A 23419-nucleotide genomic window follows, 5' to 3' on the forward strand; every position below is an offset into this window, starting at 1 on the left:
AAACATGAGCCGGCTTTAACACAGTAGAGCCAGGATTTCACAAAACTAATCTCCTGAAATTGCTGATTTATTAGCGATTAAATCATAGATCCTTTTATAAGTATTTTATTTGTATATAATTAAGCTGATCTTAACAGAGTATAAGCTTTTTATTATTTTTCTTATAAACTTTAACGAGTTATGATGATCGTGTATAATTTTTTCCAGAATTGTTTTCCGGACGAAAATTCACAAGCTTTCCACTTTAAGATCAGCAAACTTAGCACGAACGGGGTAAAGAAATAATATTTGTATGAATATTTTATAAACGAAAAAGACGGTAATCTCTAAAAAATTTACGAAACTTGAAATGAACCGAGCGAAGATTGATGAATGATCAGTATGTGACACATTAATAAATAAAAATAAAAAAAAAAACAATTAATTATGACTATGCTATCGTCACAACTCACGCGACTTTACTGACTTTTGACAGCATATTGTTTTATTTTATATATAAAAAAAATATCAATTGCATTCGTATCACTGTCTTTAATATTAAAACGACGTTGAACTATCATACAAAATAAATTTTTAATATAAAAAAATATCTGGAACGTGATTACATTGAGGTAGCGGATTCGATTCCTGCTCGCCTTTATTAATTTTTATGTTATATTATCCTATTTAATTTTTTTATTTAAACATATTTTTGTCCTTTTTAATTGACATTATCTTTTTTTTGTTTAGAATTATTGTTAATTCTGTAAAAAATAATTTTGTCATGTCGCTAACATTTAAATTTTAATTTATTAAAGCATATTATAAATCTGAATGATAGTGAAGATAATCAAATTTTATTAAGTTAAAAACCTCTTCACATTAATTGTCATTCAACGGTTTTACTAGGACGGGGGCAATTTATGCCTTAAATTGCTTTGGAAAATATTCTCTTAACCTGTTTACCGATATCAACCGATCATAGCTAAAATCTACTGCAGGGAAACTAGCTTTTATGAGCTTTTATGAGTCCGTTTATGAGCTACATCACCACACAGACACACACACACAAGTATCAAAGCGTAATATATAACACATTTGGAATGAGAGGTAAAGAATGTGATAGTATTCAAAAAACAAAGGTTTTTACATTAAAACGTGATATTTTAGTAAACACAAACAATTTTTTATTAGGTATGTATATAATAATTCATTTTTGTATACATAATGTATGTTTGCGGTTCTCAAAACCATAAAGTTCCGCAGCGTACTTCATATTTCCTCGATGGTATACTCAATTTTATATCGCAGATAAAGTTGAACAAAATGCCCTGGATTCTGCTCAGTAATATACGTGGGTGGGTACATTTAGGTTGTTTTTCCACAACTTTGGCTTTAAGGTTTAAAAAAGAAACAGAACTCGATAAGATTGAATTCTGTCCTAATCTTTCGTTTAATTTTGAGACTCGATGTAATTTTGTGTGTGAGTTAACTTAATAATTTATGTTATACTAATATTGTAAACGGAAACGTTTGTAAGGACGTAAATAAGGAGGTTTATTGATTCTTCACGAAAAAAACATGAAGTGAATTTTGATGAAACTACTCATTATGTAGCTCAAATAACAAAATAACATATAGACTCTAATTTATGCCGGAATTACGTGTAGTTAGTTCCTGGAGATTGCCGCACACCAGCTTCATTGTCTAAGAAGTCACATGCCTCACACTTAATATCTTTTGTTGTATCACTTTATGACGCTACTCCGATGTTCACGCGGGGGAAGTCGCAGGCAAAAACCAGTCATGTATAAAACGGAACACTAAAATAACGACTCAAACATTAAATCGGTTTTAGAAGAATAAAAATACACTCCCGAACTTACACTGTCGATCCAAGATTCCCAATTTATAAGTTACAGATATATATCGTGAGTTTTAAAGGACTTACTAACTGTGAGAAATACGCACGGTTCTGATTATAACTATTGATGATGAACGTGTATATTTTATCCGTCAATATTCTCACCTCTTTATTTCATGCTTAATAACATTAAAAATTATATAATGTATAACATATTGACTCTACTTTCGTCCATCTTTCCGATTACTAGATCATTATAAATTTTATTTTTTTTAAGGAGCTGTTAAAATTCTGAATCTAATCTAATATCGTAAGCTTTTAATTTAATTAGCTTTTTATATCTAGTTCATCAAATATTGTTGATTTTCATTCATACAGCAATACCTCAAAATTTATAAAGACAATTTCCTTAACCACCTTCAGATCTCATTCATATAATACGACCTCTATTCTCGGCTTCACTACTTCAATACCTTATTCTGGTTTCATATTTCATTTCCACACTCGAATTCTTATTATTTTTATTGAAAGACGTATAAACTTCCAAGTAGGTAACATTTCACGAAGTGCATACTAAATGAATGACTATATTTACTTGAAAAAGCCTGAGTTTGAAAGTGGTTTTAGGAACGAAAGAACAAATGTCGCAACACAAACATCTGAAACGAGTGTAAAAGTTATAAATAAAAAATTACTACATACACACAGAAAACACAGAAGAAATTAAAAATACATACTAAAACAGTGAAGTGCCCTTGTGTTACGTAAGTGAGACGATTATAAGATATGCAATGAAGTCTGTATGGATAAGTAAAGTTGTGTGGATGAAATATAAGGTTGGAAGATTGAAGACGTCACATTTAATGTACGTCATAATGGTTACCGAATAATAAAAAGTCCTTAGACTTAGCACAGATTTCAAGTTTTGGATATACTGAATAGATTATAATAAAGATATAGTCGTGGTGTACTTAGCTGGCTGTGGGTGGTCATAAGTCACGAGTTGTGTTTTTGTAAGACACATATAGATTTAAATTTTATAATAAAATCAAAAGTATCGTGTCTCTCGGATCCTACACCGGTTTAAAAGTGAAACAACTCCACATCTCAACAACATTTATAACGATCAGGTCGGGTGCAATAAATTTGAGACCACTCCATCAGCGGAAGTACTCTTAGCGGAGATAAGCTTGACCCTAACAACTGGACCTTATACAAATAACACTTATTTAGGATTAAATGGCTTACTATTAAGCTGGAAGGCTATAGGCTTGGTATCCAGAGGGTGTCCTACTAAGTATTTTTCCGATATTTAGCCTTGGGCATACGGGTACGCGACCCCGGATCCTCGAGCCACCACTTTCATACCTCTATCCTCAGTCCATGAAGGTGGTGTCCTGTACCTCCCCTCATTCCCCTTCCTAACCTCTTTCCCCCCTTCTCTATCTTTTCCTTTCCTGGTTTAACCCGTAAAACGGGGTTTTGGAGGTCAGACGGCAGTCGCTTCGTTAAAACCACTCCCGCCACTCTCATGGTTGCAAAAGTTTATGGACTGGGTACGGCTAGGGCGTCGCCGATAAACGACGCGCAGGCACATGGCCCTACACCTGCGGTAAGTGGGCAAGTGCTACCGTGTCAAGTACGGGCACGGCTAAAGACGTTAGTACCCCAAAGGAAACTCCGCTTTGCAACGTGGAATATTGGCTCTCTAACCGGACGATGCAGAGAACTCGCAGATGTACTCATGAGACGTCGGGTCCAGTGTGCGTTCCTCCAGGAAACTCGCTGGAAGGGCAATAAGTCTCGGAACATCGGACAGGGTTACCGGCTGATATACACTGGGTCGCCTTCAGGTAAAGCTGGTGTAGCGGTAGTGCTATCTGAAGAGCTTCGGAATGGTCTTCTTGAAGTTGATCGTCGCTGCGACCGCCTGATGCGGGTGCGGGTACTGATCGAGGGAGTGATTACTAACTTGATCAGTGCTTATACTCCTCAGGCTGGATGTAGCGGGTCCGAAAAGAGTCATTCTGGGAGCAATTTGAAGAGGTTCTACGTGCTATACCAGCTGCTGAAGTAATCATTGTTGGGGGGGACTTAAATGGCCACGTAGGTAGGGCTACGGAAACGTTTGACCGTGTACACGGTGGTTTTGGTTATGGTCGCCGCAATGCAGAGGGAGAAAATATTCTCAGAACCTGTATTGCGTCTGACTTAGCCGTCGTGAACACGTTCTTCCAAAAGACTCCACAGCACCTTATCACGTATAAGAGCGGGTCCCACTCAACCCAAATAGATTATCTGCTGACCAGACGGTGTCATATCAGCAAGGTGACTAACTGCAAAGTCATTCCTGGTGAAAGCCTGACGGCCCAACATCGACTTCTTGTCATGGACTATGTCGTTACCCCGAAAAAGAAAGTGGCCGAGAAACGTAAGCCTCGCATCAGGTGGTGGTTGCTGAATGAAACGATGCAGACCAGCTTTCGGGCAGAGGTTGAGAGTCAAAATCTGTCGACTAATACCGAAACTGCTCAGGAAGTTTGGGATCGAGCCCAGTCAGCAATTATCACAGCAGGTAAACGAGTTCTAGGCCTTTCTAAGGGAGGACGGGTCATTGACAAGGAGACATGGTGGTGGAATGACGAAGTGCAGGAGGTGATTCGTGAAAAGAAGACTGCCTTTAAGAAGTGGCAGCAATCAAACTCTCCTGAAGACAGACTAGAGTACATAGCAGCGAAACGTGCCAGTAAAAGGGCTGTTGCCAGAGCCCGCAGTGATAGGTTATCACCATTATATGATACACTTGAAACTGCGGAGGGGCAGAAGCTCATTTACAAATTGGCACGAGCTCGGGATAAGGCGACGCGAGATATCGCAAAATGTCTTAGCGTCAAAGATTCCCAAGGCACGTTGCTGTGTAATCATGCCTCTGTGAAGGAGAGATGGAGATGCTACTTCAAGGAGTTGCTAAATACTCAGCACCCGTGCAGTCTTCCAACCGAAATACCTCCTAATCTTGGACTTATTGCCCCGATAACACCTGACGAAACTCGGAATTGTCTTCGACGCATGAAGAATCGGAAAGCGGTGGGACCTGACGATATTCCGATCGAAGCGTGGAAATCATTGGGCTCTCTTGGTGTGCTCATACTGACGGACCTTTTTAACCGCGTCTTGAACACTGGGACTATGCCACATCAGTGGCGTTATAGTTACATTACCCCTATATACAAAGGCAGGGGCAGTGTTCAAGATTGTGGTAGTTATAGGGGCGTTAAGATCATGAGTCACACCATGAAGCTCTTTGAGCGTATGATCGACCTCAGGCTCCGCCGAGAGTGTACTGTCTCGGAATGTCAATATGGATTTCAGCCAGGATCGGGCACCTTGGACGCCATCTTTGCCATCAGAACTCTGATGGAGGCATACAGGGAAAAAAGGAGAGCTCTGCATGTCGCATTCCTAGATCTGCAGAAGGCCTTTGACTGCGTGCCTCGTCAATGTATCTGGTGGGCATTGCGATTCAAAGGGATCCCTGAGGCCTATATTGACATCATCAGAGACATGTACCGCGATTCCGTTTCAATGGTTAGGACTGCTGTTGGCGATACAAAACCCTTTCCGATCTCAGTAGGGGTTCACCAAGGCTCGGCTCTTAGCCCCTTCTTGTTCAATATAGTGCTGGACACTGTCTCGGCTAACATCCAGGACCAGCCTCCATGGCTGATGATGTATGCCGATGACATAGCGCTCATTGATGAGAGCAGGTTGACGCTAGAGCGAAGAGTGAACCTCTGGAAGGGTACGCTTGAGAACGGTGGTCTCAAACTAAATGTGACGAAGACCGAGTACATGGCTTGCGGAAGCCCGGACTCTTGCACTATCCATATAGGTCCTGAACCAGCCGTTAAGTCGGAAAAGTTCAGGTACCTTGGATCTATTCTGCATGAGTCCGGAGGCATCGATCACGATGTCCAAGCCCGGATCAGCGCTGCTTGGGCGAAATGGCGTGAGGTCACAGGTGTGGTCTGCGATCGCAGAATACCTACCAAGCTCAAGGGAATAATATACAAGAGCATAATCCGACCGGTTCTCTTATATGGAAGCGAATGTTGGCCAACACTGTCCAGGCACACTCAGGAGCTTCACGTCACGGAGATGAAGATGCTGAGGTGGATGTGTGGCGTAACGCGAGCTGACCGTATACGTAACACATTTATCCGAGGTAGTCTTGGAGTCCGTGACGTAGCGGATAAGCTTCAAGAGAGTCGCCTGAGATGGTATGGTCACGTTGCACGCCGGCCTGAGAATTACGTCGGAAAAATTTGCCTTGATATGTCGGTCCCTGGAGCAAGACCCCCAGGACGCCCAAGAAAGCGATGGCTGGACACCGTGAAACAGGATATGAGAGCCAATGGACTTACCACCGCGGATGCTAAAGATCGTGCAAAGTGGAGGAGTTTAAGCAGGAAGGCAGACCCTGGCCAATGCTGGGATAATTGCCAGGATGAAGAAGACTATTAAGCTGGAAGGCTCTACTATAGCTGACATGTAATTTTCTCGTTTACACGCCTTTAAATATATATCAATAAATAAAACTAATGTTCGTTTATAAATTTTATATATCATTATAGCTAAATATACATTACATTAATTATATTTCAATGTATATGTATATTTTCGCTCGAATATATATTTAACGTAGTATCCAAAGCCATTTTAGAATTTAAAAACATTTTTTTTACTAAATTGTATCAAAATCTCGATCGTCATTATAAGTAGTTTTATAAACTTATATTTTAGAAGTCTGATCACGTGTACAATTATATCGAGGCAAATATTAATTTATTCTCCCTATAAGAGAAGGTTCATGTTACGTAATCAATACAACAGCAACCCAATTACACGATAATTTATTTCCAATTCACGCAGAAAGAAATACAGATTAAAATACAATAATAATTCGTAAATATTTAAATCGTTCTTATTTATATAAATGTGTGACATATAAATTTTTAGCTGTGACACATTTATATAACAAGTCCCTTAATGAGCAAACAAACATGTTTTCTTCATGGGAACATTTTCAGACGAATTTCGTCTCCACTGCGAAACCCTATATATTTTATTTATCCGTTCCTTAATTCTAAGGGCTGCTGAGGAATATACACGAATAAAGAAAGAGAGACAAAATAAAATTAATGTAGAGTCGTACCTATCTTTAATGTCAAGAACTTATATATGTAAGTAAAATTACTATTTCTTTTATTACCTATACTATTAATATTTCCCGTATGTATTGCCTATTGCCTAGATTGCCTAGACAAAGGTTTTATCCATATCTAGGAACACTTCCTACATATTTGTTTTTTATAATTACGAACAATCATTCATATTGTGGCAACTAAACTTAAAAAAATATAAAATATATGCAGTGAATTGCGTAAGCCATAGCATATCTTGAGATCTAAGATTTTCCCGAGTTTTATACATTTAAATGAAACAAATATATTTCGGATATACTACGCGGATTTTATTATTTTAAAAACTACATACTCCCGACGTTTCGGTTACTTTTCAGCAACCGTGATCACGGGCAGACGAGATGTGAATGTCTGTCAGTTGGTCCTTGTTATTACAGCATAGCATAGCATATATTAATTTTCCGCTGTGAGCAAATCACCAACAGATGGCGTTATTTATAGTAAATTGAAATTCCTCGAGCCCAAATTCTATTACGATTAGGAGATTACAAGCATCCAATCTGTTCGTAAAATTTGGACGTCACTGAAATTAATATCACTGTGAGCAATTCCGTCACAAGAAATACCGAAATGAATTAAATTCATATTATTCAACCATTTTCCTTATAACATTATTAACTGTTAATCACAGATCAGAATTACTAAATTATTTTTGTAACCGTATAAATAAAAGCTGTATACAGTAACATGTTTAATATGACCAGGGCTCAGGTGAGACTGGTTGTACTCCAGGATCAAAATGAACAGAGTTGTCCGGACCTTGCATAATTAAGGCGGAAACCGACCAGCTCCGTTACGCTCGCATGTATAAATAAAAATAATTTGAAAAAATTACGAGGCTTTTCCGCTTTTCTGATGGAATATTTTTGACTTCAAACAGTAGAATTAATTCAGCGATTATTTTTCAATGTTTGAACGTTTGTGGGGATAATTATTTTTTGCATATTTTTGTGAATATAAGTCGCTTGAAACTACGTTATTAAAATTATTTTAGAATGTGATGACTGACTGACTAATAACTTACAGTACCATACAATTACTTCAGATTTAAATTGGTTTTTGAAGTGTGTGATACCGTTTAAGAACTTGGCAGTGGGAAGCCAATACGTACGCTAAAAGCTTTACTAAATAAATAATTAAAAATATATTGAACCAAAGCTCTCGCTGTCTATAACACCGATTCACTTTAATTGGATTTCAACAATTTGTTTGGAATTATTTTTATTTTAAATTACCTATAAAATAATAGGTATAATTGTAAAAAAAATGACAACAAGCCTAGTTAGCATAATTTTCCTTGGAAACATGAAATAAACTTTAACAACAGAGGTTTTATATCCACCTTGTAATACTCAAATGATATGCCTTAATATGTTGAGATAGTTTAAGACGCCTTTTCGTTTCTCATTTACGAATCAAAAGAATTTAATTATATATATATATTAATCAGAGTTCTCAACTATTCGGTTCGAATTTATAACCTCCCCCTCCTAACTAATAAGTACTATTAAAAATGCATACTTAATAATCTTCATTATTTATTTTTTTTACGTTCGAGAAGTTTCTAACGTTAACTATAAACTGAGATAAAGAACTTTTACTTAGCGTGATTTAGATTGATGAGAAAATAAGACGAAATATTCAATTATTTATTTGTATTTACAAAATTTTGTATTTCGTACAATCAACATCGAAAATATATTAGCTAAAAGATCAAAGATAACACAAAACAAAAATTAACAGATTCCAAAGATAAATAGAGCGATAAGCAAGCCTCTAACAGGTTCCGTAATTAATATTTTTGTTAAAGCCAGCACGAGGCTTCAGGCGATACTTTCAATTCTATATTTTAATTATTTTGTAACAGGTCTATCTCACAAACTTGACACCACAGAACTGGTAATACAATATATAGCCAATTCGTAAAAGGCTCTGCTCAGCGGTTCGCCGTTAAGATTTGATTTGTTTAGTTCGTAACTTCTATGATCAAATCACATCTATATTAAAATGCGTGCTGTAGGTATTAATATATTCAACTGTGATTTTTTTATAGAATAAATAATTTTTTTATTATTAATATTCTGAATCTTCGTAAATTAAGTATTAATAAGGTTTATCAATTAGTAATTAAATATGCTGTAAGTAGAAATAAAAAAAAAAAATCACCAAATATATTTTGGACACTTATTATTATAAAATGTGTTAAATACCGCGGATGGTAATGAAAAATATACGGGGTAGATTATTTTAGTTCGTAATTATTGTCTACTTCATACGTAAGTAAGATATACATTATACACTAAATAAATTAAACTAATATTGCCGGGAAGACAATATTGTGTGTACATACCTACGTACGATGTATGTGTCACTTACCCTCTGACATTGCTAACTCACTCTATCTCTCCACTGTATCAATCAGAAGCTGTCGAATCAAAATTGACATATTTAATCATTGTTACAAAACAAGGAAGCCATCACGTAAGCTCGGACATACCCAGGTTATGAGGTTATGAGGTTTATTAAGTATTTTTACTGTACCATAAGTTTGAATATGTTTTAAAAAATTTCTGGAACTTCTGGCTAATGATGCTCGAAACCACCTCGCTAATTAACATCAAGTGATACCTTCAGTATAAATCATATAAACTTGTGTACACTCAGACACGTAACAATTTATGTTCCCAACTAAGTGAAGGAGAGGTGTGATTAACCCTACAACTTAATATATATGTACATCAATTAGTGAACTGTTTGTCAAACAGTAAGCAACAGGAACCTTTTGCTGCGAGAACTTAGGTAACAGCTTGCACATAATGTTCGTAATAAGAAACTTCGCTGAACTCTTTACCATAATATGTTTTGGTATATTTTGATAAAATGCTACGCGCCTTTGTTATTTAGAAACATCATTTCCTGCTGATGTTATCAATTATTCAATGTATACTTTTCAGGACGCTGAAAGTGAAAGAAAATCTAAGGTAAAAAATACAAGCAAATTAATCCACTACTCGTAAGTCACTTCAGGTTTCTGCTTACAAAAAATGGATTTCTATTTAATTGTTTTTTATTTTTTATTAAACATATAGATTTTATTGTATTAAAAAAATATTTAAAATGTTACGAACATGTATAATCAGTATATACATATAAGTGATTTATAAAATATATTTCCTGAACCGAACAAATCTAAAGACACAGCCTCATATACCGATGTTATGATCCAAGTTTAAGGCACTCAAGAAATTCATATTTGTGTTCCTACCCTCAGATTTAAACTGTGGCACCTTCGTTACAGTTACAATCTCATTTAAGACTTTTTACAAACTATTTAAATTTTCATTTCAAACAAGCAATCAGTTGTAAGTTATAATGTAAAGTTGTTGAAGATGTTAAACTTTGAACAAAAGGTTTTTTTCCGTATTACCTCATTTCGCTCTTTGTCTGCAAGTTAGAGCTTCAACTATCAAACTTTTATAATTAATGTTCGTAAAATATTATTCTTTGTTCCGATAGTGTTTATAAAACCTTTAACCTGCACTGCGAAAAACAACGTTTATATTAATCTGAATCATAAGGAAACAGTTAAAGTATTTTAAATATTTCAGCAACAAAATTCTAATTGTTAAATAACACTAAATAAATATATCTTTAAATGTTTGACAGTATATAATAAAAAAAATCGTTTACAAAATAACATCAGTACATATTTTTTTATGTAAATCAAACATTAGCTTAGTATGAGACGCAACCTCCTAGCATTCAATGGGTTCGCCGTGCGGGTGCCGGGTCCATCGTTGCAGGGAGAGGAGCTACAACAGTGCCTGGGACTTGAGACCCAGGTGTAGGTTTAAGGGGCTCCTATCTAACGCGTGTTTAACGCTCACCTCCACCGTCCAAGCTCCTCTTTCTATCTAACCAAATTTCTAAAGAATCTTCTTGGGCTGCCATCGAAGTACTCTAATAGGCTTTGGCCAACGAAAAGAAATAAGAAATATAAACAAAGCAAAAAAAAATGTATATTCATGTCGACTAAATTATTCTAAATATGAAAATAATTTTCCCTTTTTAAGGTTCTATGTATTAAAACATTCAAATCAAGGGTGTACACCGAAACATTAAATATTGATTCATATTTCGTTTGTGTTTCAATAATAATATAAAGTTTTAAGAATCCAAGCCTCCATCAAACAATGCTTTAAACCTTTTGTTTAAGTTGTTCCTGACGTGAGGGGTTGTAGAAAATTAGGGAGTTATACCCAGAGCCCGCACACTTTATATAAATTATATTATTTTGTTTTAAATTAAAAAAAAAATACTTTTGTCGTTTCCATAATAGTATAGTGTGAACTAAATGTCTACGAATGATTTATGACACGTCCAAAGTAAAGTTTAGGTTTAAGAACATCCAAGCTGTAGACGGCTATTAAAAATGCACTACTTCATCTGCCTGGCTGTAACTACAGTATAATAACTTTATTTAATATTGCTCTTCTTACAAGTATAATAAAAATCTTCTAAAATTATACCCGTACTGGTTCAAAGTTATATCACGCTGGCTAGCTCTGCCATAACTTAAAGCAGCTGTTGGTGTTGCCAGGATAAAATTATTTAATAAATAAAAAATATTTAGAAACTATATCAATACAAGTACATAGTTATTTATTATAATACATATGTTTTATATTTATAATTCATTTATTTTGAACTAGAAATATTTAAGAATCTGTATTTTGAAAGTATTAACACTGGCTTCAGCCATTTTGTACGTCAATGCTAAAATATATGTTGATAATGGACCATCAAGATTTTAAATTTGCGTCGTAACATGATGTGGTGTAGTTTTTTTTTTTTCGCTGAGGACTTCAACAGTTTAATATAATAATTTTAAATATTTGTTTAGATTAATAGAACCTTTTTGTGTTATATTCCTTTCATGATTGTATTTCAAATATTTACATAAATGATTTTATTAAATTATTGTTAATTATGAATATTTTTTTTATTGACAAAACAATATCATAATGTCACATAATTAAGATATTGGACGGCTTTGATATAATTTTGACATAAAGAATACTTTTATAGCTGTTTAGTATTTACCAACTTCAATTACAAAGAAAATGTTATATATAAACTATTAATAAAATTAAATTTCTTGTATGTGTATATATATAACATTTAAGTACTATAGAAAACTTATCTTATTTTTACTCTAAAAGATATATATTTGTGACATAAATTATAATGTGAATAATACCAATATTAAGGCACGATTTGGATTTGAAATTGAGTTTGAAGTTAGCACGATCAGTATATTAATCTTGTCCTCCAGACGAGTTGTGAATCCTTCAGCATCAATCAATCCTGTCATTGTATGATTGGAAATCAATTGTTTCGACGACTACACTAGTAGGGATGTAATCCACATCCGTTGTAAACGACAGCGGCATCCTTACGAAACTAACTAACTACTAACATTCGCTTTTATATCACACATCGAGGCTGGGGTGGTGTTTCCACATTCAGTTGTTTAATTTAAACTATAATAATATATTGGTCAGTCGTCACAATGTTTTATGTTTGACCTTTTCATTACTCAACAAAGACGTAATCTGAAGCAAAGATTGACTTATACAACTAACCTTTAAAAATATACTAAAGCATATATATGCTATTTAGTTAAAGGAAGATATTTATGTATATATTCTCAATCCGAGGTCGAATCCTAAATACTTAAAAGGTCAGTTAGCATTATTAAAAATAGCCATGACCGGGCACGTCCTAAAAATCTTGTGAAGCCAGACGAATCGGAAACAACGCCCGGGTGAATTTAGGATCAAAGTTTGATTATGTGTTCATATCTTTGTACATCTCATTTTCTCTCAACAGGTGATATTTATTCAGCATGATCCATAGATATGTTTGAGAAGATCCACCAAGTGCTTTTACACGGTGTTTGCTTGAAATGTCATATCATATATGATGTAATTATTTTAACAAATGCTGCAAGGGTTTCAGTTAGACACTTTTCGACAATGACATTTTTACTTTTTTCAAAATATCAAACCCTCAGATGTAACGGATGTTTGAGATTATTCAGTCAGTAGAGACACCTTGCCTGTTACAAAATTCTAATAATTAAAAATGTTTTGACCCTAAAATGAATTCAGATTTTTTTTGACCGACCTTATTTATTTGGGTTTTTCAAAAGTTTATTTTATAGTTATAATTTTTCAATTGGAACATTATCCGTCGGGAGTTTTTCAAAATGTCAAATTTAGTTCTTTTTGAATGAGGGTCGTTGATAAATAACACAACTCATCCGATATCCGGAGTATACTGCTAATAAGGGTACGCGAAAATGATAGGTCCGTCAAAAACAAAAAGGAAGCTGGCTTGAAAAGGGTAGTTAAGTTAGAAGCACTCTTTTAATACAACCTTCAACATTTGCTATTCCATTTTAATTTCGCTCGGTTCAGAAATCGCTACGAACATTTTAATTTTTTTATTATCTTTTGAATAATTTATTTAGATTTTTAAACGATTAAGCCAATGAGGACATATTTTGTGTATAACACTGAACAAATTTAAATGTCAAATTAAAATCATTAAATATAAGTATAATACTAATTCGACAATACCAAAACCAATACTAATTCGACATTTGTTCAGCCTTTGTTTTGGATCATAATACGCCTGCATAAAGTTGTAAAAGCTCACATTTTAGCAGTTTTACCTCGTCTCCGGATTGTAACTACTTAACAACGAATTCGCCATACTGTCTTTCGTTCTAGTATATGTACATATATATATATATATATATATATATATATATATATATATATGTGTGTAATATAAGAGACAAGATAAATTGCCATTCCTATTCATTAAACTATAAATAATGTCGTACATTATTAAATAATGTAAAACGTTATCTAACGACAATAAAGTTCAAACTCTAATGAAACAGCAGTTCTTTAGAACGAACTGTGACTGATATGTCTGAATACACCGATCTAAAAAAACCAAGATCTAGTTTATGAGGTTTACTAGGCTGTTGATTTAAAAACTATATTATTCAAAAACAACTATGTTTCTCCTGATGACGAGGTATAATAAATTTCCCGTACACCGTAGTAGCCGTATATGTATCAAACAAGAAACAAGTAAAAGTTTAGTTAAACATTTTGATTCAAAAGAAAAGCATTTTTTTCAATGTATTGTATCATCGAATCAATGTTAACCAAAAGATAATAAGAAATATCTAAAAAAATACATACTCTTTGACATAAAAAAGGCTTCCGAATAGTAAATTTGAAGAAACTTTTCCAATTTACTGTTTCATTTTTCTCGATTATTATTTTCCATGTTTCACAAAAACGATCCTAATTTAATGTTTTAATTTGCCAAACTATATAAAGTATATATACTTTAATATAATCCATTTATTTATTCTCTCCGAGGCGTAACTTCAACATAATTGCACCGGTTTGTAATTTTTAACAAAAGCCCACGACGTCGCGCTCATCCTGTCCTCTACAACTTACCTCTAAACGTTTAAAATTTATTACTAGAAGCTTTTGTGTTCTGTTTAATGTAAGAAATTATTAAGAATATAAATTTCAAATATTTGTTCGTTAGTTTTTTTCAGGATAGCAAGACTTTAAGTTAACTGATACGACTAGGTTGAAAAGTTAAATGTTAGTTACGCCGCTATATCCATTTATATAATAAGAAAACTAAAATGAAAACAACTAACATAAATGTATTGCTGTAGAAAATACAACCTGAATTAAATAGAGAAGTAATACAAATCGATTGATCGAAATTAATGTAGTTGTATTGTAGGAGAAGTAATAACTTTGTTAATTTATTGTTTTGTTTCATATGAAGATACATGTATATATAATAAAGTAAAGTAAAGTAAAGTAAAGTAAAAATAAAGAATATTAATACGATCGTGGTTATTTAGGAACGCAAAATTATTCACTGCGAGCTGCAGATGTTTCAGATTATTAGATGTTCTAAGTTGGAGAAACATGTGTTCATACACAGCGTTCGATCAAAACTATTCCTTAAAACGCTCAGGTTTAAGGTGATGCTGGTTTTATTTGATAACAATTAAATATTTACAATAGATATCTCTTAAATATAACATATGTATGTATATACATAACGACAATATAGCTCACACATAGCTTTTATAACATAATTTATTAAAAAACCCGCAAATAAACTAAAGATTTGTGGTTTCCACTTAGACATGTGACACAAACGAATGTTGGTAACGAATAATTTTTTAAAGCACACTTTGTTTGTTTCTAATAGAAACTAAATCTGCAGACCATATGGTCGGAGTCGCAAGCAAGAGCTAGTTCAATTAGTCAGAGCGGGTGTCTCCAACAATAACTAACAATTATACCGCGTTTGAACGAATCACCCGAAGCAAGCTCACTAAGAGAACACGTATCATAGAAAGACCGACCACATAATTTTGTTTAAACTACACTCGCTTAAGTTTTAAATTTAAACTGAACACGCTGAGCTTCTCCTAACTCTAATATAACAAGAATATATGCGATGCTATTTATTCTTATTATATTAGAGTACGACTTACTATCCATGTATTTAATATATTATGTTAATTTTCGGTATAAAACATTCTCAGTGTGAGAGCTGAAGGCTGGCACTTCAGTATCAAATTGTTCACAGTCTTCTGAACTTTGAATAGTTGTTGACTTGGATGTATATAGCGATTAAATATCTAGAAGGCTATTATAATATACATAATAAATTAATCATTGATCATTAAATTCAATTAATTTTGGCCGATTAACTGTGACCCAAAATATCATAAACTAAGTGATATGCAATTATTGTAATGATATTTACATAGTCCTAATATCAATCAAGCTATTAATATTCAAGCTTGATCGACTTTCAATAACCGACTTTACTTTGACATTGATGTTTCCAATAAATTAATTTGTAACCCTAAGACGAGGAACCATCAAAACTGAGGCATCACAGAACGTTTGATAAACTGTTACTATTCATAGATGATTCAATATTAAAATGAGTATAAAATTATTTTATATGTAGTGAAGCATAAATTATAATCTAGATATTTTTCCACATTTATGTTCCCACCATTAAAGCGATGTTAATATAGCAAATGAATTAAAATTTAAATAGAGAATTTAAATCTGAAAAATTATGAACAGGAGCGGTATTTGAACCAGCGTCCTCGAGTCGCTTTAAAATATAACAAAAATCTCCTAATTCCCAGCTCCAATAAACACACTAGCGATCAATTAATTTAAAACCTACCTTTATCTTTTAAAGTGAACCTTGAAGACTTCATAATAACGTCAAAATTATATTAACAAGCACTAAATAGTTTTGTTATTCCATTACTTAATTAATATATTTTCCTACTCTCTTCTATAAACGGAGACAAAAAAAAAACAGGTATCTATAATTTTATTCCTGAATCTTATTTTCATTAACGCTAGCTTTTGTTTGCGACTTTGTCAAATTAAGTTTGAAATAAGCACAGGAAGACTAACGGGCTGCTACAACTATAGCCTGAGTTAAACTTCATATAGAACCGAAATGTTTTATCCTGATGTCTGGACTGCATTGCTAAAAAAGCTTTATCAAAATCAGTTAAGCAGTGATTGGGGAGCAAGAAGCATCCCTACTTCCATAGATACAGGTACATAATCACAAATCTTCTCATCTATAATGTTAGTAGGATTAGAGGAAAAGCGTTAGAACAAAATTTTGTAAAGGAACGACAAACATGCACAGTCCAACTTGATAAGTTTTACATATAGAAATTTATATCATATAAGTAACACATTACTGACAATATTTATGAAATAGAACTTCTAGGACCAAAACTACATTTAGTTCAAACGTAAAACAGAAATAGCTTGAGTAAGTCATTTAACGCGGGTTGGTTTATGGAAATCTTAATTAAATATTGACCCGCAACGACCCTTTGAGCCGTTACACTGAAGAGGTCTATTTAACATTGTATAATTAATAAAATATGCTCCGGAATCAGACTGGAATGACCTTTTGTATCCTTCACATAACCCGAGAGCCACGATTATGTTAAAAAAGGATAGATAATCTTGCGTAGTAATTAAAAGAATGGTACATATGCAGGAGGTACTTCTATGTAGAGCAACTTATTTTCTGAATGCGCCCTTAAATTTTTGTTTTATATCGATCGAAAAACTCTCTAAACTCGTCTAAAACTTACTATACAACACAGCTGTTGTGCTTGAATGACAAGGGAGAATTCGTATTTCTCGATTTTGATTGGTAGATGGAGTATTTTTAGTTTTTTTTGTAAAGTTTTTCTGACCGTGTCTATTATCTGATTATACCCGTATCACAAGTTTGTTTTGTTAAGTAAACAATGACCTAACTGTTTCATTCACATACCTTAACACTACTACAGGCGATTATTTATGAAATTCAAACAATTTTAACTACGAAAGTAAGTTTTTCAATAACTACATAGTCCTGACTTTAAGTTGAAAGAAAGCTTTGTATCCGAAAAATTTTTTCATTTCTATGAGCACACTAATATCATTAATTATGACTATACAATCTAGGATTTATTTTTTTGTAAAATTATCGCATCTGCTAAAGATTCTAAATGCAGATGGATATATTTCTATAACGCCTCAATGATGCAATTCAGAACTGGCTTCAGTAATGCCAACCTAACAACAGTTGAGATTTTAAGATCTTCGAGAAGTTTGGACAGCGGAATTGCAGATGCTTCATAAAAACGGAATAACCAAAGTAATTTTCTTGGGCTTCAATTTTAATTAAGCCGTCTTATTTTCTTTGCATTTAAATATCCAAGTAATTCAGTAAGCTTGCGAAGGAAAGTACAATTCTAAGTAGGAATATTTTGTGTGCCCATATAAATTGTTTAATCTCAATGTCTATTTTATATTGAAATTACATATGTCTAATTTAAACATTATATGAATTTCCTGATCGTTTCGTTATTATGCAAGTATAATAATTTCAAAAATTATAGATTATGTTAGTTCAAAACAGAGCATTTTAAACTAAACATAACTATCATCTCAATAATTAAGTAATATAACTACATAATCCTGACTTTTCGGTGAAAGAAAGCTTTTTATCCGAAAAATTTGTTTGATTTTAATGAGTGCACGCAAAAAACTTGTATACCATTAATTATGACTATATAATCTAGGATTTATTTGATAGTTAAAATTGTTTGAATTTCATAAATAGTCGCCTATGGTAGTGTTCATCATCAGCCTATCGGAGCCTGAGCTGAGCAAAGGCCTCTTCACACATGGAGAAGGTTAGAGCATTAGTCACCACGCTTGCTTAAGACGGGTTGGCGATTTCAATCTAATAATTTGAAATTATAAGACCAGGTTTCCTCACGATGTTTTCCTTCACCGTCTGTCAGTGGTGTCTAAATACTCTTAGAAAGTACGTATGAAAAGATCACATTGGTACTTGCCAGGTTTCGAACCTGCACCTTCACGTGTGAGAGGCGGCCCTTTAACCTACAAGCCACCACGACTAGATGGTTGTGTTATGGTATGCGAATGAAGGAGTTAGGTCATTGTTTAGTTCACAAAACAAACTCGTGATACGGGTATAATCAGATAATAGACACGGTCAGAAAATCTTACAAAAAATATATTATCTGTTATAATTACATACGTAACCAACAAAATATTTCACAAATGTTATATTTAGTTTAATTGTCAGCATTTTAACGGCACCAAATTTGAAAAACTAACCAAGCTGGTGCGGGTGCAAATAAAGTTATTAGGACAATTCTGATTATCGCAGGCCTGATCTTTAAGTATAGTATAATTTAAAAAGTTATCAGACTGGAAATCTTGTGAATTGTGATTGCTCCTAATTAAAGATATACTTTGGATTTTTTTTTTTATAATTTTTTCCTGGTCTGTACTTTGATGAGGGTAGATACAAACCAAATAAAATTCAATTTATAAGTAACCGTTTAGTTTCGTATAATGTCATATAATTTTTTATAGGAATTAAGGGCATGTAACAGATGATTGATCTTAAGTTGAGATTGTTCGTGGACCTTAAAAGGTGTTGAAGATTAGCTGCGGACCTAAAAGGATTACTGCTTGACTTCTGACCTTACACTGATCTTACAGGAAAATAACGTTTCTACTCAGAAATACTTTTATTTAATTATCAAAACATACTTCCACCAAATACAATTCATAAGTAATTTTCGGAAAGGATTTATGAGATTTTGTGTTTGTTGCATTTTCTTCACGGTCGTGAATTTATTCAAAATACCTTTTTATGAGATGAAATAAACATATTTTATTAAAAATACACATGTATTACGACCAATAGAATAAAATTTACATACAAAATAGCATAGTAAATCGAATACACTGATTTTGAATCCTCACGAACCTTTAAATACAAAATCTGTGTTAATTACAAAACTCATTAGACGCTATGAAATATGAAACGGGGTAAGATATAAATAATGAACATTTTAAAATGTATGCTAACCGTAAAAACATTACACCACTGAGCATTTTCACTTCAGAACATTACATTCTCTAAAAGCTTACGAGACCGGCATGTGTTGTTTGCGTACTGTGTCACTTAGAAACAATTTTTAAAACCGTTTTATATGAATGAGTTTCACATTTTTTCCTTATAGAAATTTTTATAGACATAATGTTTGGTTATAAACAATTAAGATCTAGTGAGAGTTTGGTGTCAGTTTTATTAAACCAAAAAGATAGCAAGAAGTGATAGTTCTTATAAGTGTAGTTCTAGTAGTCCTGTCCTATGTATTTTCTCAATAACGACCTCTCAATGTTGTCCAATGAGTGTAAAGTTGACAAAATGATATATAATTAAACAGCAAACTGTGAACTAAACTTATTAGTATTATAACGCGACAAGTTTGTTAGGATATATGGTTGTATGTTTGTCTTTCACACAAAAACTACAGCAGCAATTTTTTATGTTTTTTTTATTTATGTAACTAAGATATGAGATGATGTATTATATATGTAATACATACTTATTACATTTTTTTGGTTATTTAATAAAAATTCGAAACGGACAAAATCGCAGACAAAAACTAGTTAACAATACATTTAGGAGTATAAAACTTGTCATCAGCGACCTGATTGCAATTTAACCTCCAGGATACTGGTAAAGTATTTAACAACTTTTTAATGGAATAATTTCAGAACGAGAAAGTTTCACACAAAGAATTTTTTTTTCCGACCAAGTTTTATGAAAAACTAGTTGAGATTTGAAAAAAATCGAATTCCGAAATAGAAAACTTGTTTTGAAAGGATTTGTCTATTAATTTTCTGAATTTTCCCTAGCAACTAATTGATTCCAAATTCTTGTTTGGATTTATAGAAATGATTGACACGATCGCCAGCGACAACAAGGGTAAATGTATATTTAAGGGACCGTTAATGGTCATTCGTCAATTTACTGTGGTAAAAAATTGAGTGATAACTATGAACATGGCTACATACAATGTTGTCTAAGATCTATACGGAAGCTGTAATGTAATCGAAAATCATGGAATATTTAAAAATAAAATAATTAAAAAAACCTAGGCCCGTTTTAAATTGCTAGATACAAATGAAGACTAACTATTGTATCACATACAAAGCAATGAACTTTTTAAGATGTTTCATACATTCGATTACGCTTACGTAAAAGCTAAAACAAATTTTCATATTAAAAATTATTTCTTCTGTTGTATTCCAAAAGTAAAGCAATATATATAAAGTAAATACTAAAAATAAAATTTATATCAATTTGATTACGGCAGACTAAAAAATACAGTGAAATTGCATAAGGACTCAAACTAATCTTGATCCTTATATTTTTTTTTAATTAAAGATGATTGCGGCGTAAATATATTAAAATTTACTAATGTTCTTCTATTACAGCAGTTTTTTAAACAATAGGAATGCTATAGTAAATACTATGTTAGTCGCGAAAGTGGAAACATCGAGAAAAGAAAGCATCAATCATAGTGTTATGAAACTATCGCATGGACTTTTAATTCATCATCATCATCAGCCTGTCGGAGCCCACTGCTGAGCAAAGGCCTCTTAACACATGGGAGAAGGTTAGAGCATTAATCACCACGCTTGCTCAAGACGGGTTGGCGATTTCAATCTTATAATTTTGAATTATAAGACCTGGTTTCCTCACGATGTTTTCCTTCACCGTCCGTCAGTGGTGTCTAAATACTCTTAGAAAGTACATATGACTCGGAAAAGATCACATTGATACTTGCCAGGTTTCGAACCCGCGCCCGCACGTCTGAGAGTCGGGCCTTTTACCTACAGGCCACCACGACTTATGATTTTTAATTACCCTCGAGACATCCTGGTCCATATGAGTAAAAAAGATTTTATTTATTTCCTTATATATGTCATTAATCTATGTTAATCTTATCTAATCTACAAGTAAGATAAAGCTTGTGTATTATAATACATATATACTTTGAAAGAAATTTCAAAACGATAAACACAAAGAATAAAAGAAATCGTTGTATCTGTTTAAAATTTTGTATAGAACATGATTGCTTTCTGTTCTTTGATTGCCTTTGTCGTCCTTTTTTGTATAAATGTATTTTCGTTAATTCGTTACCATTAAATAAAATTTATTATATTAAAACAAATAAGAATTGGTTTGAAATTTTAGAAATAGTTAATAATAAATCAAATTGATTTGAAACTATTTTTTAAAGTTCAAACCAATTTTTGCACTCGCTGACTTAAATTAATAAAAATATATTTTTAAAGTTATATGAACACAAAAAAAAATTCAATTTACAACACTGTTAATATATTATATACAAGAAAAAAAAAACACAATGAAAAAATTTTAACTGTGATATCTACGAAAATAATGTGTAAATATCTTGTTAAGGATGGTCGAGTTGATAAAAAAATGAGCTGTTTAAGCTATTTTGTGACTTGTGAAAATTTAAATTTTAAATATTTCTCTGGAACTCATTAAATGGTAAAATAATGTTATCTTTTGTGTTACTGGAGTCTTTTTTGTTAATTAAAATACTAAATTATATATAGTTTTCACATTACCTACTAATTATTCAAATTTTAGACCACAGTTTCCCCGCCTGCCACGCGCTATTGGTATTATGAGGGTCGTATATTTTGTTTAATTATAAAAAGGACGTATTTGAAAATAATATCAGAACCTGAAATAATTATAAGATACAAATAAAAATTACCAAATACAGCACTGGTTATACTGAATACGTCACATTAATTAAATTATCATTTATTTTTACATATATTAACATGATCGATCTCGGGCTCAGCGACAGTGTGACCACACGTTTCAAGTCACACGCAATACGGAGCGTTTCCAGTTTTTCTATTATCACACAACAATACAAACAAAGGCTTATCAGCATGTGATAGTACATTAAAGAGGTCTACAACGATAAATTTTACATCAATATTAATTCCTATATTATTAACTAAATCGAACTTAACAACAACATTATAATTGAATGTTAATTCATTAACAAAATTCGTATTCGCGTAAACCAGGTTCATCTCTTGTTGATTGCTGAGGGAGTACGGGCGACTCTAATAGATTTGACCCAAATATCTGACCGTGTTTACATTAACTTGTCGCCACAAATTAATGAACATCTGCCAGCTATAAGATATGTAATGATTGTGATTATTTTCGTTTCTGTCATAATAAAATATAAAGTTATACATTTTAAATTATCTGTAGTCTCTACAAACGTCGTCATTTCACGAACATAACGTGTTTGATACGGTATTGTTATAACAAGATCTATATATATGTATATATATAATCTATTTATAATATAAATTATGCAAATTAATTAGTAATTTAGTAATTCTAAATTATTTGAATGTAACATCGTTTATTATCTCGCAAAAGGACATACTATATGTTATTTGATTCACTCACTTAGACGTTTACCATTAAAAGTTGCAGTCAGGAATTGTAACATGTTCTAATAAAAGTTTCAAAGCAATAATTCTATTCGTGTGTAATACTATATAAAATTAATAGAGTATTCAGGATAAAAACGTGGTACAGGTCGATTTAATGTTCATGACTCGAAAAAAAGGTCATAAAATAAATGTTGTATCATTTACAAGTGACACGGTTAAAACTCTATTATTTCTCATCCAACCGTCGAATTATTTGGTTTTTAGTTAATTTTTTTATTACATATTAA

General features: G+C 32.7%; 1 protein-coding gene across 7 annotated transcripts in view; it reads right to left on the reverse strand.

The window, feature by feature from the left end:
* The window catches only part of LOC116771730 (transient receptor potential cation channel trpm), a 133883-nt gene that overhangs the window by 67247 nt on the left and 43217 nt on the right, over nucleotides 1-23419 (reverse strand). The window lies entirely within an intron of this gene.

This window comes from Danaus plexippus (genome assembly GCF_018135715.1).
Source record: "Danaus plexippus chromosome 16 unlocalized genomic scaffold, MEX_DaPlex mxdp_23, whole genome shotgun sequence".
In the NCBI taxonomy this organism is placed as follows: Eukaryota; Metazoa; Arthropoda; class Insecta; order Lepidoptera; family Nymphalidae; genus Danaus; species Danaus plexippus.